The following is a 22,438-nucleotide window of genomic DNA, read 5'->3' on the forward strand; positions in this document are numbered from 1 at the left end:
TGCAGAGAGCAGGTGTTGAGTAAATGTCGGCTAAATTTGATTTCGAGTTCATGAAAAAAATCTGAAAAATCACAAGGATTCTTTATGGCAGAAACACGTTAGACTTCTGCAGCCTTCTGGTCAAGACTGAAGTCAACAGAATGCTAATAACACTCAGGGTCAGCTGCACAGGTACGTAAGGCATTTGCAAACTAACACAATAGCCGGGTCAGAGCAGGGTGGAATTCATCAAGAGCAGAAGGAGCACCTGGCATTGTCACACAGGCCATGAGAATGTAATTAAATTGAAGATAAAGGGAGCTTAAATCTGCAATATAATATTTTAAAAAGCCACGAGAGTGGAAGAGGAGGTTTATTGCCAAATGCCCCTGTGTGTTTATCTAACCAACATACCACCTAGGATAATACCACATTTAAAGCTTTTAATAAAACAGTCATTTGGATATTAGATTTGAATTCTGGTCAGCATGCTAAAGCTCTTCCGTAAATCTTTTAAAAGCAATTTCCACCTCGTAGCTTCCTAGTAACAGTAGAAACATGAATCAACATATGCTGCATTGATTTAGGGTTTCCATGGATACCGGAAGGACACAGGGAAGGGCAGGACAGAAGGAGGCCACTTGGCCCAAAATTCTACTTTAAAAAATGCATCTCGATCTCATTCCTCTGAGCATTAGCAGCCTCATTTCCTGTTCATCAGTTCAAGCATCCACATATTTAATTTGTAATAATGCTGCTCAGCTCCTCATAAGGAACATCAGAGGGGACATGGAGAAAAGTCAGCAGTTAAAGCTGTGTGCCCATGAGGTTTGCAAAGAAAACCAAGAAGTACAGGATTTGGAATCAGAAGAAAGGGCCTTTGGTACTAACTCTGCTATTAACTAGCTCCATGACACTAACTACTTCTACTAGCTCTGTGATCACCAACTAACATCACCAAGACATTTCAACTTCAATTTCCTCATCTGTAAAACACAAATTAACACACCTGCCCAGTCTATTTTTCAGGGTGATTATATGCAAAGAAATGAGAAAGTGTGTGGGGGAAATGCTCCGTAAATTCCAGTACATCACACCCTATTATTATATTTGAAGATGATTTTGGTTTCCCTTTAAATGGGATTTTGCCAGTGAGCAAGGAGATGAAAAAAAAAAAAAAAAAAAAAAGATTCCTGATTTACTGCAGAGTAGACTGACTGGAAAAGAAAGTGTGGTGGATTTGACAGCCCTGAGCTTCAATCTCAACTCCATAATTTTCCAGATTAAGGGGCAAACTACTTAGATCCAGAATTGTGGGCAAACTACTCGCCCTCTCTGAGTATCATTTTTATCGTGGGTAAAATGAAGATAACAACAATAGCAATGTCATAGTCTTGTTATAAGGATTGAATTAAATAATGTAATGGAGTCTTCACCACAGTTCTTGACAAATGTCAAATAGCTGTTCTGTGTGAGCCACTTTTATCATTATTCGTAGTCTTTTCAGCTATATTTTATCATCTGTAAAATGGGAATTAAATTTCCTGGTACTTCTTCATTTTACGTAGAGGATTACTTAGATGTCTGTTCAGCTATTTAATAAGCTGTTTGGGGAAAGGTGCTATATAAATAGAATGTCATTATTTAAAGATTCATTTTTTGCCACCTGCTCACCAAGGTGAGACAAAAATGTATAAGATAGCACATCTGTAATGGTTCTCGAGCTGCTCAGTGGCTGGGGGTTACGTAAGTCTCTGTTACCTTTCTCATTTCCTTTTGTTCCTCTTGAGCATTCATTGTCTCCTCACTGCTCACTGCAGGGTTTTCCTCTTGCCAGCCTCTTTTCTTTATTCACTATCTTTATACTCCCCCTTCTAAGTGTGTCTAGAAAGAAATTTCAAAGTTAAATTTTGGAGGCTTTGGTATTTAACCCTGCAATTCTTCCTTATATCTCCTAAAATGAAATGGTATAGCAACAGCAAGGAAAATGAAACAAAATCAGGAGACGTTAGAGGATTACACAGTGCTCCCTCGCAGACAATGGCCATCAGGGTTAAAAATAAAGCTTAAGAAACACCTCAGCGAAATATAATACATGGACTTTGTGTTGAACCCTGATTCAAATGTAAAATTTTAAAAATAATTCAGTGCAGTTGAGAAAATCTAAACACTGATTGGATATTTAATGGTATTAAGATATTATTGTTAATTTTTAGTGCAATTTTGATATTGAGGTTTTTTTAAGAGACCTTATCTTTTAGAGGTATACTCTGAAATATTATAGCTGAAATGATATGCTATCAGTGAACTACTTCAACATCATCTTGGGTGGGAGGCTGGGTGGTAGGTACTACCACCCAGACACTCACTGTTCTGTTCTCCTGACTTGTGTATATTTGAAATTGTGCCTAGAATGTGTAGCTTCGGTAAAATAAGCCAGTAAAGTGCAACAATACTGAAATACAGAAGGAGGAGACTATTTGAATGGAACTTGATTTTCTGTACATTTTCCACTGTAAGTTTTTCTCACCTTGAATAAATCCATTTTAAGCAAAATCTATTATTTTATGCCTAAGGAGCAGGCACTAAAATTCACAGAGGTTTAGAGTGGGTATAGCTCCTAGACATCACCTACAGAAACTAAACTTTGAAGACTTTGTCCAATGTCTCATTTCTTAGAGGCATGGCCAGGACTCCGACTCAGAGTTCCTGGGTGGAATCCAGCCACATCCTTTATTCCCACTGCTGAGCTGCCTATCTACACATGCAGAATCCAGGGCCATATGTTAACACTGGACAAGGAGACAAATGATGGCCTCTTTGCTCACCTCCCCAGCCTTTCTCTGTTCCTACTATGATAGCAACCTTAAACACTGAACTCAGGTTTTACAAATGACCTTTATAGTGAACAACTAGTTTCTGTGAGGGCAGCTGAAGGGCAAGAAGGTAGAGTGGAGAGAGAGAGCTCATGCAACACACACAACTCTTCACACCCTCACGACCTGATCTCCTTGTCCCATCAAGATAATCAAGGCCTCGGGTATGAAATACCTGGACCTCGTTTTGCTTCCTAACCCTTACTAATCTATCCATGTTACACACACTCTGACCCACTTCCAGCTGCTCTCAAATATGTCTATTTAAGGAGAATCCTTCCTCCTGTGGCCTTCTGCTTATCCTTTCCCATGGACCCTGCTTTATGAACTCTCTATCTTTATTTTTCTCTTTCTCACATGTTATTCTGCACTTAACAATAACAATGTTCATCTCTTCTATTAAAAAAAAATTCCCTTTGGGAAACACGTTGGACGTTTCTCCTTTTATCAGCAAAACTGCTTGAAAGAGTCTCCTCTGCTTCCTCACTTCCTATCCCTCCTAGCTCCTTTTGCCATTTGGCTTCCATTCCCACCATTGCCCTAAAACACAGCTTCCATACTGTGAGGTCCAGTGGAAATGTTCCAGTACTTGTCTTTATGAACCTCTTTGCTGCCTTTGCCATGGTGGCCATTCATTTTTTGTACCCTCTCCTTTGACTTCCCAACATTACACTCCCCTGGCTGCCCGTCCCCTTGGTCTCCTTTGCTGGCTTCTCCTACTCCTCCTCTGTCCACTCCATAAACACCGTTATTTTCCTTCCTCTCTAATCTTAGCTTCCTGCTCCTCTCACTTTGCCTGCTACTTGGGCAATCTCATCCTTGCCCATAGTCCTAACTACATTGGGTATATTGACCATTTCTAAATATTTTTCTCCAACTCTAGCCCCTCTCCCAACATGTAGACACCAATAGCTCCCAGTCATGTAGACTCAGATAGCCCTTGGGTTGCTGAACGTACCCCTCAGATATTCTACAGGCCCAACAACTGCAAGTATATCTAAATAATGGACACATCATATTTCCATCTTTTCTTGGCCCATTTTATCTGCCACCCTCACCACACCCACCTCCCACCCCACCCGCACCCCCTACACACACATACAAACCTTGGCTTCCTCTGGAATTGCTGATCTCAGTTTCTGGCACCACCATCTACTGAGTAACTCAAGCCAGAAATAGGAAAGTAATTACAGGCAACTCCCTTTCTCTCATCTCCTGTCGACAACCAATTACCAAATCATACTGATTAAATCTTTCATAGTTTTCAAATCTGTCTCCTTCCCTCCATCCCCGCTACCACTGCTCTGGCTCATGTCCTCATGGTCCTGGTTCGTGTCCTCACAGTCTCTGGTCTCCATGAGACAGCCTATTTTCTTAAATTCAGCTCCAATCTGCAGCCATAATCACCTGGTTAGTCACAAACATGACTGCATTTCCTTCTCCTCAAAATCTTTAAGCCCTTCTACTCTAGGGGTAAAGTTCCAGCTTAAGAAGGATCCTGACAAACAAACTCCCCAAGGTCTGGCTACCTTGAGAGTCACCTACCACTCGCCTGGCTTGTCCTTCAGGCCCCAACAACTCTACACTTTCCGCAATCATGAGCACACATCACAGGGTTCCATGGCTTTGGTCCTCCTTTGTTTCATTTCCTCTGCCCAGAATGTCCTTGATCTGAGTGAGTCCTGCTCATCCTTAAGCTGCACTTCAGGATGACTCCTCCAAAAGCCTCACCTGAACACCTAAGTTCAGGAAGTGCCCTCTGTGCTCCTATGGCTTCCAGGCACACTTCTCTATGTCAGCACCTGGCATAGCTAGGTACCTGCAACTGTCTTCCCCTAACCAGACCCTAAGTTCATCAAGGGCAGGGAGCATGGGTTCATTCATTCATTCACTCATTTAGTCATCTGACTAACATTTAAGTGTCTCCTATGTGCCAAGCAAGGTCCCAGGCATGGGTACATTATATTCCCTATGTACATTGCCTAGGTAAAAAATGTATTTTTCATCTCTACACCTCCAAAATGTAGCACAGTCCCTGGCAACAGGAAAAGGCTCAGTTAATGTATGTTGAGCTGACATAAGCCCCCCAGCAGGTAGGTGATGAAACTATGTTTGGTGTAGGATGCTGGCCAACAGAGACAGTGTGGAGTCACAGTGTGGCACAGGCTCCAGGGTCAGCAACAAGGGTTCAAGCTCCAACTCTGCCCTGTATGGCAGGTTCTCTTTGGCTTAGGACCTTGCCTTCTCATCTCTGAAATCAGAATTACTAAGGCAATGCCCACTTCCTGTGTTACTGCAAGAATTCAGTGAAATATATAAGTAAACATTGGATGTAAATCACTTAGGCTTACAAAAACATTAAGTCACAGGGAGAACATCAGAGTTAGAGAAGGCAGAAGCCCCACACCCAGTGGGGAGAGGTGTGGAAGCTGCATGGACGGGACAGCAGGGCCAAAGGTGGAGAAGCAGAGGGATGTAGTTTTCAAAGCCATGGAGCTGAGAGGCAAGCATGAAGCCCTGCCACAGCTGAAATGTGGCTTTCCCTCCTATCTCTCAGTGCCAGGGTGCTGGTTATCAATCTCTTCCCCTTCTCCGATAGTAACAAAAGCTTTACCGTTTGCCATCAGAGTCTACAGCTGTGGGCAGAGAGCAGCTTCAGCACTCTCCCCCTCCTCTGAATATAAAATAAGCTCTTTCTAATCCTCCATTTTTAATGACTTCAGGCAATGGCTTTCATGTCCTCCCTCCCAGCTCCATTCTAGCCAGACACCTAGAATCACACAGCAAGGAGAATCCACAGCCATCAGACCCAGGAGTGGGGTTCAGCCACAGCAACAGCAGCAGGGAATAGTGGAGTGGAGCCTGGGACTCTGGGAACAGTTCTCCCACTGGTATCTGCTCCGAAATTCAGAGAACTGAGAACTGAGAGCACTCAGTGAGATGCCTTGCTTGCGGGCATGTGCTGGTGCACGTTAATGTCTGTGCTGGGGGCGGGAGGAGGGACGAGGGCTGTGTGGGTGGGTGCACTGTGATGCACAGAGATGCTGAGCAAATTCCCCCTGACACTTTTCCTTGAGAGACAAGGCCCTGGGAGGAATCTACCTTAAGTCACTTAGCTTTTCCAAGACCCTCTTCCTTCTAGAACCTTTTACAGATGAATTCAAAAGCCTTTGGGAAATTCCATACAGAGAACATTGACAAATTCCATGCAGAGAACACTGGCAAAGGTTCTGATGATGATGCTGATGTTTCTTGGACAGTAAAAAATACCTCCAGGCACAGAGGGGAAGCAAGGAAGCATTTCTGACATCTCTAGAAATGTAGTGTTTGGACAAAGAAGAAACCAGAAAGCACAGACAGCCTGGAATAGAATGGACAGGAAAATTTTTCTAAGCCATAAAGTCATTATATGTAACAAAACTTACATTTGTATAGCACAGTCACAAGTTGGTGTTGTGCTATACAAATGTGAGTTTTGTTACTTATAATCACAAGTCACAAGTTGGAGTTGGGATTGAGAAAGGAAGATGGAGAACAAAAAGGACATTTGAGGCTTAGCACCTGCTAACTAGGAAGAACAGGCAAATTTCTGCACCCTTGCTCCTGGCAAGAGTGGCGGGTTTAAAGGTTCTGAAGAATCTGTTAGAGAGTAAATGGGGATGATGATACAAGGACAGGTGCTTTCACTTCTTTGGCTAAACTTCATCGAGTTTTTTTTTTACCCCCCTTGAGCCTCAATTTGTTCTAGGAAGTTGGGAGAATTAAACAGCATCATGTAGGGCAAGCACCTAGTAAAGTTGTTCAGCACATCTTGACCACTGCGAGCTATCATTCCTTTCAGCCGATCCTCACAAGCTCCTTTGAAAGTGAGCCAGGCACTTGTTATCGCTCTCATTTTACAGATGAAGCTGCTCAGTGGCCCTGAGTGGAGGGCCTAGGGTAATTCACTTAATGGTCCTAGGAAGACTTAAACCCAGGACCTCCAGTATTTTTTCCACCCCAACTCTGCCTATTCAGCTCATGCTGCTGCTGACCCATGGCTGAGATCCACACTTGGAGGGGTTTTCTTAACAGAAAGATGAGGGTTTGGCTCAGCTGTCTATCCACACTCTTGCCCTGTCCTCTAAGAGCCCCTAGCAGTAGTGGCATGGCTGTTGTGACTAAGGAACCGTGTTCTCCAGGTCAGAGTTCACTGATCCATGGGAGAAAGACCTTCACCTAACTGGCATGTTTCATTCACCTGGACAAAGAATAAAAGCAAGTTTTCAGATCCCCTTGTGTGTTAGAAACTATGTGGAAAAAATTTTTAAACAAAGAAGAAGCTAAAAGGAGGTGATACCCAAGGGAGGCTTACCTTAGCCTGGCCATGGTGAGATGTGAGCCACACTACACGCTCTACTCCCCACTCACTCATCAACTTTCCAATCTAACACACACTTCTTTCAGGAAACCTGCTCTAAGAATGGGGGGAGAGCAAACAGTTAATAAAGACTAGTTTACAGGAGTGAATGCTCACCGGACTCTCATTCTCAAAATAATAATAGCCATCATCAGCATAATACCATGTTGCATGTTCAGAGCTTTTAACTGTAAACAAGCACTACTATGATCTCATGAATACAGTTATCTCACTCCCACTTGCCAGCACCTCCTCCATTTTCCAGGAAAACTCTAAAGTTCTTCAACTCTATAGGAACATATAATCCAGAATTAACCCAGACTTCAGGATGGGGTAAGCTTGCCTTCATTATTTCATTAGATTGTAAGCACCCCAAGGTCAGGACCTACAAACACTTGCAAGCCAGGTTCTCAGTATGTAGTTCAACAATAGGTTGATATTGAGTCACCACTCTATCACAGAAAGAGAAGAGGAACCCTCCTCCCAGTGATCAAACAAACAAAAAAAATCACTAACTAGACAGTGCTGAGAAGGACCCATTTATCTGATGCCATGGACCCTTCAGTCCCTGTAGCAGGTAACTGTGCCCTCAACTCACTGCTTAGAAATTGGTGACCTCCAATTTTAATCTCCCTCCAACTCACTGTGATTGTGAGTTCTTCTGCATCGGAATGTGTCACCAACACTAGTCACCAGCAACACGAAAGACCTGCACATGTACTGGAAACAAAACAGATTCTGCGTGCAGCCAGACTGCTGTGCAAGCAACCCATTTAAGACAACAGCAGAAAAAGACATGAATGAAACTAAAAATAAAGAGACAGTGTTATCGTCCAGATATCAACCTACAATATTTTCAGAGCCCCCTAAGGGAGCTGAGAGAAGAAACAGGATCACCTTTGAACAGAAAGTAGGTTTTAGGGGACCTGAGGAGTTGGGGTTGAGGAAGGAGGATGGAGAACAAAAAGGACATTTGAGGCTTAGCACCTGCTAACTGGGAAGAACACATATTTCTACACCCTTGCTCCTGGCAGGGGTGGCGGGCTTAATAGCTCTGAGGAGTCAGAGAGTAAATGGGGACAACGACAGGAGGCCAGAACCTTTTCTGCCCTGCAATGTCCTGCACCTCTCAGCAAGACTTATAGCCCGGGCTGACCTGCCCAGGGACCCACTCAGGCCCTGCTGGAAGCAGCTGCTCTCTCTTACCTGCCTGGCGGTGGGCAGCGCAGCTGGGAAGGTGTGGCTGGTGCGGTCCCCAGCTGGGCATGGTTCGGTGAGGCCCTGAGTGACAGTCAGCCACCTCCTCCTGGCACCTGGGAGAGGGTGGCAGAGGGCGGCCCACTTCACCCAGCACCCCTAGAATAGCGGCTGCAACATGCTGCTCCCGCCGGCTCCGCTCCTCTCCAGGCTCTGCATCTCATGAAAAGGGAAAGAGCGAGTGAGCGGCAGGGGAGGGGGTGGGGAAGTAGAGGGAGGGGAGAGGGGCACTCTGACAGATGATGCGCACTGCCACGCAGAGTCGGGGGAGGACCACAGACTCCAGCAGGATGGCACTGCCTGTGTGGCTCTCCCGCTCCCAGCTCACTCACGGGCAGCTGCCTCCGAGGGGCTGGTGGCTCTCCAGAATTCAGGGAGAGGCAGAGCTCAGAGGGGATGGCAGAGGGGGAGGTGAAGGAGGGAGAAGATCACCTGGGACACAAGGAAGTGAAGCAGGGTAACTGGCTTGTGGGAGAAAAGATAACCTGCTTTTGCTCAAAAACATTCCAGGGTGAAAGTGGTTGCTTTATGAGAGATGGTGAAGGCGGAAAGATAAAGCCCCATATTCCTGGTCTGGCTTCAAGGTTGTTGCTCTCCTTTCATAACCAACAAGGCCACTTTTGATTAGGATTTCATCAATGGCTAAGGCAATTTATATCACGCACAGCTCCAACTTTCTCAAAGAGGCAAAAAAAAAAAAAAAAAGAGACATGAAAAAGTGTAATGCATGAAATGTTCTGTGTCATTTGTCACCTTCTGCTGCAAACAAGCCTGACTGTCCCCTCGACCACCTGCTCATCCTGTGGCCAGGGGGTCATGGTGTCAAGAACAGGAGCAAGAGGGAGCATCGTGGAGAAATGGAGAGAATGTGATGCTTCTATCTGTAAAGGTCCATTTGGAGAGTCAGGACAAAACCTCCAGGACAGCTTGGGCCAGAGCCCAGAGCAGCTTTGGAATGGAGAGGTGACCCTTCCCATGGATCCCACGGTCTCCTGGACCTGCCATGCATATGAGACAGGTTCACTGCACAGGCCCGGGGCTTACAGTCACCAACTCTATTTACAACCACAGCCAGAGAAAGAGGATGACAGGGAAGTAAATCAACAAACCATGGAAGACAGAGAAGACCAAAGGAAGCTGCAGCTGGGGAACTCTCCACAAGCACAGCTAATGAGGGGAAGAGTGATCTCGAGCAAGGGTCTTCTCTGGAGGGAGGGAACAGGAGGCAGAGGGAGCACAGAACAAGACTGCCACAGGTCTCCAGGGAACCATCCTTCCCTGCTGCACTCTGGGTGTTCTCAGTCAAGCCTAACTCCAGAGGTCCTAACAAGTGCTGACCCACGAGATGACCCCTCAGGGGACAGGTCATCGTTTCACTGTTGCACCATTTCAACAAAATCAGACCGATTCAGCAGACAACTCTTGGGAACCTAGTATGTGCTGTGGGGGATGCCGTGACGACTAAGACCTCCTTGTCATGTCTTAGGTGACCTAGTGGAGGACAGAGAGATTTAAATAGCTGACTCCAATGCATGGAGAAGTGAGTTAAGTACTCACAGAGCTCTGCGGAAATGCTGGGGGAGCACAAAGGAAGAGGGATTAAGTCCAACTGGGAAGTCGGGGAAATCCCCTCAGAGGAGGCATCCTCTGGACACAACCTGCACCCTGACAGTTACATGTGGATTTCGACAAGCAGGGTTGACTGAGCTAGAGAATGCAAGGCTAAGGAACAGCCTGGGCAATGGCATGGAGTCTAGAGGTACCTGGTATGTTTGGGAAACAGTGAGTGTTCTTTCTAGGGAGGCAGGAGAAAAAAGTAGAGTGTGATAGGATGCCATAGTGGTGAATGCAATGTAAAGGGTCCATTGGGACCAGAGGGTAAAAACTTTAAACAAACAAGTGTTGATCAAATGTATTTTTTTGTATAATCAGATCTGTGTTTTGAGAAGATTCTAAGTGGAGAAGGATTGTAGGCAAGTGAAGCCCATCAAAACTTATTATAAATTCCTAGGTGAAAGAAGATGAGAGCCAAAAAAAAGACAATGGGCTTGAGAGGAAAGGACAAGATACAGAGATTTGGGGAGACTGAATTAGCATGACGTGATCCTCTCTGAAGGATAGGGTGAGCTCAGAATGGAGGGCTTGCGGATGGGAAGGAGTTGAGAATGATTCTACAATCCCATTTGAGAACTAGTTTTTAAGGCTGAGAGACCTAAGAGGAAGAGCAGACTTTGACCTGTAAATGAAAACTTACTGTGTGTTTGGCTGAGCTCTGCAGATAGGCCAGGGCAGAAGATGAAGAGGAGATGGAAATACAGCATTGGATCTTAGCAGAGAGGTAGGAGTTGGGAGCTCTCCACCTGAAGAAAACAGATGAGGGGAGTAAATGGAATCACCCAAGGACAGCAAGAGAAGAGGGGCCGAGGGCAGGACTTTGAGAAGTGACTACATTTACATGAGGAGCAGAGAAAGGGGAGCCGACCAAAGATACTGAGAAAAATCATCGGAGAGAAAGAGAGTAGGAGGACCAGAGGAATGAAGTGTCACAGGAGCCGGGAAAGATGAGCTTTTGAGAAGAGTCAAATACTGCAGAGAAGTTAATGTGGGTGAGAACTGAGATGAAAATGGCAAAATGAATTTTAGTCATAGGTGACCACTGGGAATGTGGCTTAGTGCAGTGGGCCTCAGACTTTAAGGAGCATGAGAATCCTCTAGCACACTTATTAAAATACAGATTTCTAGCTCCCACTCCCAGAGTTTCCAGTACAACAGGTCTAGGGTGGGGTCTAGGAATTTGCATTTATTTTTTTCCTATTTTTTCCCCAAAAAGATGGGGTCTCACTATGTTGCCCAGGCTGGACTTAAACTCCTAGCCCCTCAAGGGATCCTTGGGCCTCAACCTCTGAAGAAGGTGGGACTACAGGCATGAGGGCTCCAGCAATTTGGATTTCTAACAACTTTCCAAAGATGCTAATGTTGCTGGTCTGGGTACTACACTTGACAACTATTGGCTTAGAGTATTGCTTCTCAGATTTTCAAATTATGGCACACACAGAAAATAATTTTTGTATGGAACACCAGAGTAAATGGAACACAGGGCTCTGCCAGACTGCCCAAGGGCTGAGGGAAGAAATATCTCAGCACATGGCAGTGTACACTAAGCAGACAGGTTGGGGAGGTTTGGCTGAGAAGGATAAAAGGGGAAAAGGTCAAATACCAAAATATGAGTGGATCACTAGGCTGTCAAAGCAACAGAAATGGATTTTGCTTTCAAGAACAGGGACTCTCTTTCATCTTTGTACCTCCAGCACCAAGTAACTATCGAGCACATATGAGGACTCTATATTTGTTAGAATAAATTGAATTAAGAAGTTTGGCTGAGAAGGAAAAAAGGAGAAGTTGTTGCCTGCAGAAAATACAGAACCAACTGAACCAATACAGAAAATACAGAAATAAAGAAGAAAGAAACCCAGGTTTAAGAAGGCAGAAACATTTCTTTACCCATCCCTGGCCAAGGAACTCCACCATTTCCTTAGTGAAGAGGGATTGGAAGGCATCTCAGACTACACGGATTTATGGTACATTTACACTGACTTGTGATAAACTGCATAGCCTTTAAACTGCATATGTCCCATTGTCTGGTAGAGGTAAGGCTTTAGAAACCTTCTGCTACTGTGCAAATCTCTTTATTCATTCACTTGCCAGTATTTAGTTAGAGTGTTTATTCTTAGGATAAGAAGATCTGAATATTCAGAGGAAGAGATTAAAGAGATTAAATGTATAAGAAATTTATACCACCTAACACCTTGTCTTGATTTTTATCTTTTATTGAAATGAATTCTCCCAATAAATTGTAAGCTCTCTGAGAGCAGAGGCTATAACTAATTCATCTTTTTTAGCCAGTGCCTGTGCAGTACCTATTACTTAGTAGATAGTACACACACACACTTTCTCTCTTTCTCTCTCTCATCTTCGTTTTTAAGAAAGAAGGAACAAATGAAAGGGAGAAGAAAGATGAGGAGGAAGAAAGAGAGAGAAAAGAAGAAAAAGAGGCAAAGTGTTACATGTAATGGTCCCAGAAAATGTCCAGACCCTAATCCTTGGAACCTGTGACTATGTTGTCTTACTTGGCAAAGGGACTTTGCAGATATGGTTAAGGTTAAAGACTTTGAGATGAAAATATTATCCTGGGTTATCTAGGCAGACTCAATCAAATCATATGAGTCCTTAAACATGGAAGAGGAAGACAGAAGAGTGAGTCAGAGATAAAGCCAAAGAAGGAGAGATTCAAAGTAGGAGAGGGATTCAACCCATGTTTGCTAGCTTTGAAATGGAGGAAGAAGGCCAGCAGCCCAGGAATACAGTTGCCACTAGAAGCTAGAGACCACCCCAGCTGGAGTTCATCAAGGACACAGGATAGCAGTTCTGTAATCACAAAGGATTGAATGCAGGGAAACAGAACCTCCCCTCTAGCCTCCAGAAGGGAATGCAGACCCAGTAACACTGATTTTAGCGCAATGAGCCCCCTCTGTGAATTTCAACCTACAGAACTGTAAGATAATAAATCTGTGCTGTTTAAGTCACTGTGTCCGTGGTAATTTGTTGTGTAGTAACCGAAAATTAACACAGAGGGGCTGTTCTTGGTTGTAGTAAAGACATGTCTTGCATTTCAACAGAAGCCAAAAGCAAAAAACAATATAGAGATATAGAAGACTGTTGAAAAACCAAAATCAGAAATTAGATGGCCTTTGCCTTTTAGTGAAATGTGAGATCTAAATCTCTCCCTAACAGCATCTCTCTCTCTCTCTCTCCCCCTCCGTCACTCTCTCTCCTGTGCGTGCGTGCGCGAGCATGCACACACACACACACACAGACACACACACACACACACACACCCCCTACAAGTGAATATCTGAGCTCAATCTTAAATAATTCATCAGGATCCCTTTCCTTCCCTGGCATATCTTACTTCCAGCAAAAATAGCTTTATCCCTCTGATTGATTAGCTACTGTTGAGGAAGTCTTTCTTTGCTCTTCCATAGAGTATGATCTGTCACAGGGAACACAACAAATGCCTAAGGTATAGGAGGAGAAAAGTAGAGACGGGCCACCTCCCCTGGCAAGAGAAGAGAGCCTCTGGAGATGAGAATGCAGAGCCCACTAACAGAAGGAAAGAAAGTAAACAGACAGCAGAAATACAATCAAAATCACCCAGTCCTTGGATAAGAAGGAGTCAGAAGATTCCAGGTAGACAGAAAATAGGATGGATGGATGGATGGATGGATGGATGGATGGATGGATGGATATGGATATGGATATGGATATAGATACAGTTAATAGTCAAAGGAACAAAGAAAGCTGCTGGACTCCACCATATGGAACAATTTATATAGAGAGCCATGAAAGTTCAACTCTCCCTAGACTTGGGCGCAGATGGGCACAGGCCAGCCTGTGAGCACATGCACATACACACTGACACTCATCACTCACAGAGTTTAAACCTTGTGATATCTCAAGGTCACTTCTAGGGAATAGAATTTAAAATATCTATCTGGAGATCCTGTGCTTGGCCTGATCATCCTGTCTGAATAATCCTTGAACTCCGTTCATTTTTCTTATTCCATTTCCATAGGCAGAAAGTGGGCTCTAGGGTCAGAGAGGTACTCTGAGGACAAATCCCAGCTCAGCCACTTACCAGTTCTGTGACCTTGAGTAAGTCACTTAACCTCTCTATGCCACAGGGTCTTTTCCTAGAAAAGAGGGATACTCATCGTACCTGTCTCATAGGGTTGTAAAGAGAATTAGTAAGTTTATGTGTGAAAAGCCTTAACAACTAATGGATAGCCCCTCTGCTCCTTCATAATTCATGCCCCCCTGACATCTCATAATATCCTGTACTTCTCTGGTACAACAATAGCACACTACTTTTTAATTACTCGTTTTCTTGTCTGTGTCACCTGGCTAAACCATAAGCTCTATGAAGGCAGGGACAGAATCCGTCTTGTTTCACTCTGCTATACTCACCTTATCCCAGGTACTCAAATATCAATGATGGAGTTGTACCTCTCACCCTAGGTTATTAAATTATTAGCACATAGACATGGATGTTTAAAATATTTATCAGTACTCAGCTCTGTCCCTTTGGGCGAGTCATTTAAATTCTTTAGGTCCCCATTTTCTTTTCTTTTAAATGACAGGGCTACACTAGGTCATCTGTAAATTAATTTCCAACTCTACAATTCTATAATTCTGTACTTCATTTATACTTCTTGTCTCATCTGAAATAAATTGTTAAGCAGTTTGAACAAAAAAACACCTCATGATTTGATAAAACCATTACTAGGGTATTATCAACAGTTGTGGCAGATTGTTGAAGTGATGGCCCTTCATTTGTTCACAGCTCTCTCTATCCATGACCTCTCTATCCATTCCATGGTACTCTCTCCCACCCTGATTCTAGGTTTATCTACGTAACTTGCTTTGGCCTACAGGACAATAGCAAACAGGATGCAAGGAGACTTGAAAAGCACTTACGAATGGGGACTTGCTTTCTCTTGCCACTCGTGGAATACTATAGTTTCCTCATGAGGAACCCTGCACTAACTTACTGCATGAATGAAAACATTTGATCCAGTCCCCTCTTTTGTACCAACCCACAGCCAGTCTGCTGCCAGACATATGAATGAGGTCATATTAGATTAATCTAGCCACCAGCCAATCCACCAGCTGACTGTTGATATAAGAGTGAGCCCAGCCAAGATTAGCTAAACCAGCTCCAAACTAGAAGAATTGCCCAACTGACTCACAGAATTATGACCTAATAAATGGTTGTTGTTTTAAACCACTAAGTTTTAGGATGTTTTGTTACACTGCAAAAGCTCACTGATACATCATGGAGTAGCCCAAATTTTAGCTCTCTTCCTTGAACACCAACTATTTTTAATTTACCCCTCCCAACTTCATTTCTAGCATCAAAAAGCAAAACCGGCAAAGGCAACTAAATGAAATCTGGACTCTATTAGAAAGTTTACTTCTGAGAATCTGAATCCAGCAGCATGTCAAAAAAGCTAATCCACCATGATTAAATAGGCTTTATTCTTGGGATGCAAGTTTGGTGTAACATATGCGAGTCAATAAATATGATCCATCACATAACGAGGACTAAAAACAAAAACCACATGATCATCTCAACAGATGCAGAAAAGGCTTTCAATAAAATTCAACATCCCTTCATATTAAAAAAAAAAAAAAAAAAAAAAACCTCAACAAACCAGGCATCATAAGCACATACCTCAAAATAATAAGAGCTATCTATATCAAACCCACAGCCAACATCATACTGGATGGGCAAAAGTTGGAAGCATTCCCCTTGAAAGCTGGAACAAGACAATGATGCCCACTCTCACCACTCCTATCCAACACAGTACTGGAAGTCCTAGCCAGAGCAATCAGGGCAAGAGAAAGAAATAAAAGGCATCCAAATAGGAATAGAGGATATCTCTCTTCACAGACAATAGAATACTATAGCTAGAAAATTCCAGTCTCTGCCCAAAGGCTCCTAAATCAATAAACAACTTCAGCAAAGTTTCAGGATACAAAACCAATATATGAAAATTAGTAGTTAGCATTTCTTTTTTTTTTCTTTTACTTTTTTGTTTGTTTGTTGGTTTGTTTTTTTGAGATGGAATCTTACTCTGTCGCCCAGGCTGGAGTGCAGTGGCACAATCTCAACTCACTGCAACCTCCGTCTCCTGGGTTCAAGCGATTCTCCTGCCTCAGCCTCCTGAGTAGCTGGGATTACAGGCACATGCCACCATGCCAGCTAATTTTTGTATTTTTAGAAGAGATGGGCTTTCATCATGTTGGTCAGGCTGGTCTAGAATCCCTGACCTCATGCCCACCTCAGCCTCCCAAAGTGCTGGGATTACAGGCATGAGTCATCACACCCAGCAATTAGTAGCATTTCCATACACCAATAATGTCCAAGCTGAGAACCAAATCAACAATGCAATCCCATTTACAATAGCCCCAAAAAGAATAAAATATCTAGGAATATAACTAACCAGGGAGGTGAAAGATTTCTACAATAGGAATTACAAAACACTGCTGAAAGAAATCATAGATGACACAAACAAATGGAAAAACATTCCATGCTCACGGATAGGAAGAATCAATATTGTTCAAATAGCCATACTGCTGAAAGCTATTTACAGATTCAGCGCTATACCTGTCAAACTACCAATTATATTTTTCACAGAACTAAAAAACATTCTAAAATTTATTTGGAACCAAAAGAAAACCAAATAGTCAAAGCAATTTGACTGGAAAAAAAAAAAAAGCTGGAGGTATCACACTACCCAACTTCAAACTATACAAGGCCACAGTAAATAAAACAGCATGGTCCTGGTACAAAAATAGGCACATAGACCAACAGAACAGATTAGAGAACCCAGAAATAAAGCTGCACACCCACAACCTTCTGATCTTTGACAAAGCCCACAAAAACAAGCAATGGGAAAAGGATTCCCTATTCAGTAAATTCTGCTGGAATAATTGACTAGCTATATACAGAAGATTGAAACCAGACCCCTTCCTTACACCGTATACACAAATCAACCAACATGGATTAAAGACTTACATATAAAACCTAAAACTATAAACACCCTTGAAGAAAATCTAGGAAATATCATTCTTGGCATTGGCCAAGGCAAATACTTTATGGGGAAGACTCCAAAAGCAATTACAACAAAAACAAAAATAGATAAGTGGGGCCTAATTAAAGAGCTTCTACACAGCAAAAGCAACTATCAACAGGATAAACAGACAACCTAAAGAAGGGGAGAAAATATTTGCAAACTATGCATCCAACAAAGGTTTAATATCCAGAACCTATAAGGAACATAAACAAATTTACAAGAAAAAACAATCCTATTAAAAAATGGGCAAAGGACATAAACAGACACTTTTCAAAAGAAGACATATACATGGCTGACAAGCATACGAGAAAATGCTCAACATCACTAATCATTAGAGAAATACAAGCCAAAACCACAATGAGATACCATCTCCAGTCGGCTATTACTAAGAAATCAAAAAAAAAAAAAAAAAAATAGATGTTAGCAACATTGTGGAGAAAAGGGAACACTTACACACAATTGGTGGGAATGTAAATTAGTTCAGCCACTGTGGAAAGCCATCTGGAGATTTCTCAAAGAACTTAAGACAGAATTACCATTTGACCCGGCATTTTCATTGTTTGGTATATACTCAAATGAATATAAATCATTCTACCATAAAGATACATGCACATGTGTGTTTATTGCAGCACTATTCACAATAGCAAAGACATGGAATTAACCTAGGCATCCATCAATTGGTGGACTGGATAAAGAAAATGTGGTACATATACACCATGGAATATCACACAGCTATTAAAAAATGAGATCATGGCCTCTGCAGCAACATGGGTGGTGCTGGAGGTCATTATCCTAAGCAAATTAATGCAGGAACAAAAAAAGCAAGTGCCACATGTTCTCAATTATAAGTAGGTGCTAAATATTGAGTACACATGGACATAAAGAGAATAACAAAGACACAGGGCCGTATTTGAGAGTGGAGGGTAGGAGGAGAGTGAGGATAGTATCCAGTACCCTACTGGGTACTGTGCTTATTACATGGGTGACAAAATTATCTGTACACCAAACCCCCATGACACACAGTTTACCTATATAATAAACCTTCACATGTACCTCTGAACCTAAAATAAAAGGTGGAAACAAAAAAAAAAAAAAGAAAGTTTACTTGTATTTGTTTCTTCTGAAATCTTGGTCAACCTTTCTTTACCTCAGGATGGTTAATTTTTTTGAATATGTTTATTAAATTACACCTATCATGACATCTCCCACTTACCTAATACAGCTTTGCGAGCTAACTCCATGCCAGCTATTTTGCCCAAATGTCTAATCTTCCCAAAGGAAGACAGTAGTCTTGGAGAGAAGGAGCTGTGCTCTTTGTCCTTCACGGTGCCCACTGTGGCCTTTCTGTGATTTCCAGACTTGTAAAGCTTAGCCTAGTCAATTTTTTAAAAATTCCCATGCAGCATCCACAGGATCATCAACTGTTTATTTTTCAAAGTAAGAACATTAAAAAGTGGTTATCTGCGGCTGGGCATGGTGGCTCACGTCTGTAATCCCAGCACTTTGGGAGGCCAAGGTGGGCGGATCACTTGAGGTCAGGAGTTCGGGACCAGCCTGGCCAACAGGTGAAACCCCATCTCTACTAAAAATGAAAAAAATTAGCCGGGTGTGGTGGCACACACTTGTTATCCCATCTACTTGGGAGGAGGCATCAGAATCACTTGAACCTATGAGACAGAGGTTGCACTGAACCAAGATTAAGCCACTGCACTCCAGCCTGGGTTTTGGAGAAAGACTCCTACTCAAAAAAAAAAAAAAAAAAAAAAAAAGTTATCTACTATTGCCATCACTTTATAAAATCAAGAAAATCTTAATGTCAGAAAAGTATGAAACACATAATTGCAGAATGATGGATAAGACTTCCCACAAAAGCACAACTGGTGAACTTGCACCCACATATAGGTACACAGAAATTGATATGAAGAAACATACACACTACACTACATTGGGGTTTTTTTTTGTCTCATTTTTCTGTGTTCAGTGATGACTTTTTCTTTGACTACTACCTATAGATAGACTGTATTTGGGAATCACTGGCCTACCTCATTGCATACATGAAACAATAACTGAGAATACCAAAACACCACAATCAGAAAAGGCATTTGGCAGGAACAGCTAAGAAATATCTTAGCATTCATAACTGCTGCTAAAGCGGTTAGTCTTTTTTCATATTGACTCTGGAAACCTACACTGGAACAGGCTTTGGCCCCTCCTACCACTGTAGCAGATCCGAGTAAGACAAGTTTTCAGCACCACAAGAAATGGACATGTAATAAATAGCCACAGCTAACATTTTCCAGAACACTTTGAAGAAAAACAAACCTTCCTCCATTTTAGCACACTCAGAGCTACTGGAGCTCAGGAATCCTATTGAAGGGGACTCTGCAGGCCAAATCTGAATTTTGAGCCACTGTAAAACTACCGCAATCACTTAAAAAAAAAATTAAGAGATAGGGCCTTACTATGTTGCCTAGGCTGGATTCAAATCCCCAGGCTCAAGCAAATCTCTCACCTGAGCCTTCTGACTAGCTGGGACTGCAGGCACATGCTGATGCACCCGGCTCTACAATTGCTCTTAGCCATTTAAGAAAGCATTTTCTCTAACCCAGGCTAATACCCGATATGAACAGCAAGGGATACAGAAGTGGTCGATAGACAATGCAGAAGCAAGATAAAACAGAACAGCCATTTCCTAGGGCATACCAACTGCATCATTTACTCAGTCTTTAAAGAGGAGAGATTGGAGGTCAATACACTACAGCTTAATGTACATGTGCATACGCTTAAGATAAATATTGGGTTATATACATTCTGTATCTGGTAGATGTGGAATTTCAAAACTTCCACAGAATCGTGCACCTACACCTGCCCATTTACAAGCTCCTGCACCCATATATAGTGCTCAATATAAATTTTGTTTAAAGGATGAATGAATAACTAAATCTTCTGCTGGGAAGAGGATTTATTAATTTAATTAACATATTTATTTTGTACCTTTTATAGGCCAGACATTGTGCTAAGGATACATTTACTAGGGCTACTCCCATAAAAGAAACAATCTTGGTTTCTTCTCTAGTTCTCATTCTCCCTACCCTGCCTCTGTTCCTCCGTAAGAACCTATCCAATTTGGGAATTCACCAACTACTCAACTTTTAGACATCCCAAAGCCATTCTCAACAATAGCCCTCCAAGCCTGTCTTTTGTTTCTGAACTGCTATTGCTCCAAACCTAGTCTGTGTCTAGCTTTATTTTTTATTTTTTATTTTATTTTATTTTATTTTTGAGATGGAGTCTGGCTCAATAAGTGCTGGGAGACTTATTGTATGTCTGACTCTGTCACTCAGGCTGGAATGTAGTGTCGTGATCTTGGCTCACTGCAACCTCTGCCTCCTGGGTTCAAGTGATTCTCATGTCCCAGCCTCCTGAGTAGCTGGAATTACAGACGTGCACCACCACACCTGGCTAATTTTCGTATTTTTAGTAGAGATGGGATTTCACCATGTTGGCCAGGCTGGTCTCGAACTCCTGACCTCAAGTGACCTATCCTGCCCTAGCCTCTCAAAGTGCTGAGATTACAGGCATGAGCCACCATGTCCAGCCTCTGTCTAACTTTAAAACTTGGATCTGGTGCCCTGATTTCAATTCTGTCTTTGTGCCTTGTAGCTATTGCTGTGTAACTACTCAAAAGCTGTTTGGCTTCAAATAATCACTATTTGTTATTGATCATGAATCTCTGAGTCATTTCGCTGATTCAGCTTATCTGGGGCAGGCTTGGTTGATCTTCGCTGGGCTGGTTTATGAACCTGAAGGGAGTTGGTGGATCAGCTGAGACTAGTTGCCCTAGAATGCTCTCACTCATATGCCTGACATTTGGCTGTCTGCTGGCTAGGGTGCTAGGGGTGGCTGGGCCACATGTTTCTCATCATCTGTCTGGCTAAGCAAGCTTTTCCATTTGTATGGCAGAAGTAGGAGTCCCAAGAGAAACAGCAAAAGTGCAAAGACATTTTCAAGCCCAGGTTTGGATCTACTGCAACCTCATTCTGCCACATTTTACTGGCCAACCCAAGCCATAAAGCCAGCGCAGACTCAAGAGGCAAAGAAACTCCACATCTTGATGAGAAAAGCTGCAGTCATGTTATAAAGGCATGGATATGGGGAGAGGTAGAGAATTGGGGCCATTTCAATGCCGAATCTAACACAATCTTGGTAGTTGAATTTATTTCTGGAGTTTAAACTCTTGACTCTTCCTGTTGATATCAGACCTGGCTCGTGTCTCTGACTTTTCCAACCCTGCTACCTCAGGTAAGAATTTCCACTCACTTTTCACCCCTTAGGGGGCACCCTCTGAAGCCAGCCCCCTGCTAACAAGAAGGAAACTCAGACCCCATCCATGAATCAGTTCCGTTATTCTTAAGTAATCTTGTCTTGAAAAAAAGAACCCCTTTAGCTATTGTTAAAAATAGATATCTGAACCAGGCTGAACTCCGGCTGACAACTGTAATCAAAATTCTGATACCCAGAGAGGGCAGACCACAGAAGAAGAACCCTTACAAGATGCTACCTTAACAAGGCTGAATCCTTATTGAAAGACAGAAATAAAATACTGTATTTTCTCAATTCTAAAACACTTTTTTTTTTCACATTTTCACATTTCTAAAGCTGAGATGTCTTATAATCAGTGTGTATCTATAATGTGATAAAGTTGGTGATTATCCCTCACCCCAACCAATCCTCCTGAAAAAATACACAGCTGAATTAAAAACATAATTCATCTTTCAATTGATAGAATCTTGTAACTGTGGTGGGCCAGCACTCTTCATTGCAAATGCCAATTGAGTGCTTACTAGAATGATTTAAACGAAAGCAGGAGAAAAGTAAGGCCATGAGAACTGGTAGGGCTTCCAAAAGCTTCTGTGTGTTCATGTCTCCAATTCAGGGACTTAGAGGGAATACTAGCAATACCAGGCAGGACAACACAAACAGGTGATTGTCGTCCTCCCTTGACTTTTTCTAGAATGATGATTATTGAAAGAGAACAGATGTGAGTTCCCCTGTTTCTCTCTTCCCCTGCTACCCTCTGGCACAGTGGCTGCTGGCCACTAGAATGGAGAGAAAGGTAAAATCAAGGAGAAGAAAGAAGCCAAAGCCACGTAAAATTCACAAACCGGTTGGTGGTCTTTCTGTAAGGAGCTGGTATAATCTGGTCATTGCTTGATTTGTTTCATTGGGTT

General features: G+C 42.6%; 1 protein-coding gene across 6 annotated transcripts in view; it reads right to left on the reverse strand.

The window, feature by feature from the left end:
- Nucleotides 1–22,438, reverse strand: part of LOC105484555 (regulator of G protein signaling 8) — a 108,884-nt gene that overhangs the window by 34,292 nt on the left and 52,154 nt on the right. The window contains exons 1-2 of one of the 6 annotated variants that reach the window (XM_011746278.3): nt 8,461–8,700; nt 1,741–1,863 (exon numbers count right to left, since the gene is read on the reverse strand). The exons of 2 other annotated variants lie outside the window; for them this stretch is intronic. The gene's annotated coding sequence lies outside the window, so the exon portion shown is untranslated. Of the gene's footprint in view, nt 1–1,740; nt 1,864–8,460; nt 8,701–22,438 lie in introns of those variants that run through there. 3 more of the 6 variants (XM_011746279.2, XM_011746281.3, XM_071076749.1) reach the window with 3 other exon arrangements.

This window comes from Macaca nemestrina, chromosome 1 (genome assembly GCF_043159975.1).
Source record: "Macaca nemestrina isolate mMacNem1 chromosome 1, mMacNem.hap1, whole genome shotgun sequence".
NCBI classification, from domain to species: Eukaryota; Metazoa; Chordata; class Mammalia; order Primates; family Cercopithecidae; genus Macaca; species Macaca nemestrina.